The sequence below is a fragment of the Anthonomus grandis genome, chromosome 3 (assembly GCF_022605725.1).
Source record: "Anthonomus grandis grandis chromosome 3, icAntGran1.3, whole genome shotgun sequence".
NCBI lineage: Eukaryota > Metazoa > Arthropoda > Insecta > Coleoptera > Curculionidae > Anthonomus > Anthonomus grandis.
In genome coordinates this window covers 35,316,719-35,320,922 of record NC_065548.1, presented here as the reverse complement: position 1 = coordinate 35,320,922, position 4,204 = coordinate 35,316,719, and positions in this window count along the sequence as shown.

Here is a 4,204-nt window from a genome sequence, read left to right as displayed (position 1 = left end):
TGTGCCATTTAATGTATGGTTTTTCTTCACTCAAAAAGTCTTCTTTTAAATTTCATAAGAAAAAAATTAAATAACAAATAAACCTCCATAAAACAACAAATCTAAGAATAACAAGCCATGTAAACACCAAAGCTAATCGTTAATTCCTCCGTCCGACCGATTCGAACGGGTGTTACAAATTTCATTTTGAGGAGGCGTGGTTTATGCCTAGGCCATGCGCCCAATAGCAGCCTGATACCGATATAAATATACCATCCTTTTCGATCCTGCTTAGTCAAGTCCCGTTTCTCCGAGGCATCTAAAACTCCGTAGCACTCCTATGCGACCAAAAACAAAAAGATAGGCGCCTAAATTAGCAAAATAGCGTTCCAAAGACCGGCAAGCGCCATGCGACGCTCGTCCGGATTAATCAGTGCCAAGACGACGTAGTAGATGGAGAAACCAAAGTTTTATCCACCCAAAAGGAATCTACTGTTTTGGTTCGAATAGTAAACTTGAAAGAATATGAACACCTGAAACAAAAAGAGGACATCGGCGTTTGCTCTAAAGTATAAAATCTACAGCGATTTAAGACGAATATCCACCAACATTTCCTGGCACTTGCAGCCCCTCGGGAGCGATAAGTTTTCCTTGCAAGTGTGTCCAACTAAAAAAAAGTAGTGTCAGTCATTTGTCATTCAAGAGATCAATGCAGTTTTTCCTAAATATTCATAAAAGCTTTTTGAAGAATCTCCTGCCTATTTGACGATGGACCAGAGTATTAAATTGAAACGTCTTATTGAAGAAAATAAAGACCCGTTCTCCTTGCACTATAATAACCTGGGCAGTACTGATTTATCATATAGTATGTATCATTATCTTATAGTATCAAATTAATGCTGCTGACAATACTTCAATGAAACAAGCACTTTGAAGGATTCCCATAGCTGTGTGTATAAACAAGGTGAAGTTTCCTCAGTGCTCTAAGAGGTATTGAGGTGTGTTTGAGAATGCTCGATGAATACAGACGAAGTAATAGAAACACCGCAAAGTCTTTGCACATCTAGTTCTACCAGTAGAGAAGACGGACACATGTCACAGGCTTTGCATGGACTATTGCCAACTGAATGGTATTATTAAAAAAAACAGTAAGCCTCTACCAAGAATTGACGATACTCTGGACATGCTTCATTTACTGCACAGTAAAATTGTATCCAAGGAGAATACTGTTTTTTCTACTGGAGCAGGACTTTTGTATGCCCTTTGGACTTTGTAATGCTCTATCGACCTTTCTTGGAACTTATGCTTAGTTTATCTTGAGGTCATCATTAAACTAAGAAAAAAAATTTGGGTAAAACAATATATTTGTTAGGCTGCGAGAAGCCAAGTTGGTGTTGATGATTGAATGGTCAAGATCTTTATTTTTTTTGCAAAAAGAAGTTCCTATACGTCATCCATGTAATACATATCAGAAATTTGGGTTGCAGATACCAGCAAAGGAATGGAATGCAGCCGTCCTGTCACAAAAATATGAAGATGGTAAGCAAGTGATATCTTATTTCAGTAAAACGCTATCAAAGTCAGAAGGAAGCTATTGTGTGACCAGAGCTATAGTATTAGTAAAAGTATTTCCATAACTATTTGTAAGGTCAATGAATCATTCTTACCATGCTTCTCTAAAATGGCTGTTTGAGTTCAAAAACCTTTAAGAACAAATGGTGAACGTTATCAAAATGCCGGTACTCCAAAACGACTTTATTTCATTGCCTTATAAAGAAATTAAAACAGCTTGAGATTTCTGCTTGTCATTGTTTTGGCACTATTGTAACAGTCCTTAAGAGTGAAACGTGGGGAGTGAAGTATATAATTCAGGATGTGATGACCCTGTATTTGGCCTCGTTTCTGAACTAAAGTTTCAAAACCAGAATAGAAAAATATTCCTAACAAATCTCCAGAAATAAATACTTACTAGACTCAATGGAATTCGTTGGTTATACAATGTGGATTGTTAATAAGAGCCTGAAAAAGCGTAGACTGAAAAGAAAAGACATATTCCATAGTCCTTTCTCAAAAACGTATGTAAGAAATTCCTGAAGCTGCTTTCCAGAAGCATGCTGGTGTTAAAAGAAGACATTTTGGAGTAAGACGTTGGCAAAAGTTAGAGATAAGTTTTGCCGTTTAACCAGTCATAAAGATAATAAACGCTGGTGTCGACACTATATGCAATGTTCATCAATCAAGAGCCTAAAAATCCGGACCAGAGGGAAATTGATGTAGTATGTTGTTGGTGCACCCTTTGAATGAACAGCAATAGACAGATGAACAGTCAAGAACCGACATAGAGTATCTTCCGATTAGACGTTATCCTACTAGCAGCTCCGGAAATCGATATGCTGCTGTTACTATAGATTGAGCTGAGGTGCTGTTTCTGAACTGAATATGCCCATTAAGTGCCCTAGAGAGAAACATTCAGATTAAGCAAGGATTAACAGATTAACTTTGGCTTTTGTCATAATTATTCCAACAAATATACCAGTTGCTAGGAATTAATAGTGTACGTATAACCTCCCTACACCCTCGGTTCGATAGAATGGTTGGGTTGAGTTTAATAATTGCACTTTTCAAACCTATTTGAAAATTGTAGTAAACTCTAGATAAACATACTGCTATTCTGTATACAATAATTTCTATTGGCATCTTCTATCCACGAGTCTATTGGAAAAAGCCTGGCAAAAGTTGCCTTCGGTGATAAACTTCGTTTACCATTGGACATAATTACTGGAAGACCGGGGTCTACGGAACTCTAACAAAAAGCTACTATCTTATTTTTTTACTCAGCGTACAATCAAAACAAAGGCTCTAAAAATATTATGTAATAATTAAATTGAAGATCTAAAGGCAATTGGTGTAAAGGTTTTTGCAACAGTGTGACTAAACTGGCCCGAACAGAGCAGCTCTAAGGGAATTGACCAGTAAGTATACTCACGGCATACCTACTCCATATCACTTTATTATATATTATATAATTTATTATATTTATATAGTTTGCCACTATGGAGTACATGAAGTAGCTTTCCAATACGTTAACTTTAAAAGAGCATATAATTGCTCTAATAAATTTAAGGATCACTTTACCTTCAGTGACATTTTTTAGCAATGAAAGTTATTTTTGCAACGCAACAACTTAGCCACTCAATGGCAGCTGCCATAGAAACCTTCTGTTCCCCAAAAGATTTAAAAGCGGAGGGTATTTACACACAATGCCATTTAAATTACAATTTGTTTGATTTACTTAATAATTCACAATATATTAATAGTGATGCCAAACAGAATCTATGAACTTTTTCACTTGATGCCCCTCACCGAAAATTATGGTCAGATATGTTGTTGCCTAAATTAAGTGGAAAAGTATTGATGCTGAGGGAAAAATAAAAAACAAATATAAGTCAATTTATTCAGGGATGGCAAATTACTATAAAAGCAGTGATGGCAAAATCTCAAAGATATAGGACTTAAATATTTAAATCTTAGAAATCGTAATCAAGGCCCCATTGAAAATTTGTTTGGGCAAATTGGGCAACATAGAATTACGAGCTCCACTCCAAACTGTTTACTGTTTGGCTGACAAAATTTAGATTATAAATAATCATAGATCTCCAATTTCAAAAGTTTTTAATTGTGAAGATGATTTCTGTATGATGATTGGTTACTTGATTCTTCTTGTAAATAACTGATAACAATTTGAACTGGATTTTTACCAGAAAATAACTACACCACGTCACATTTTGTCGCTGGTTATATTCTAAAAAAAATTAATTTTGATAATTGCACAACATGCCAAACTCATTTGTATTGAGTAAAAAGTGAAGTACTATTTATTCACTAATAAATTATCCTTCAAGGCAATTATCACTTTCAGTAGATACTGTCCATGATAAATTGTATAGCTTTTTGGATAAGTATGACATTTTACAGATTAAGAAGATAATTTTTGGTCTTTTCATCGGGAAAAATTTAATGACTTTAGTTTTTTTGACACATATGACATTGTTAAACCCACTGTTAGAAGTATTGCTCAATTAACAATCTATAAATACTTAAAAGATATAGGAGAACAAAAATAGGAAACCCTTAAACAGTGTTTTGTGATTTTTCATGTCAGGAACTGGAGCGTCACTAATCAAGCACAAGCTTTCTCGCTTGGAAGACATTTGACAGCCTTTCA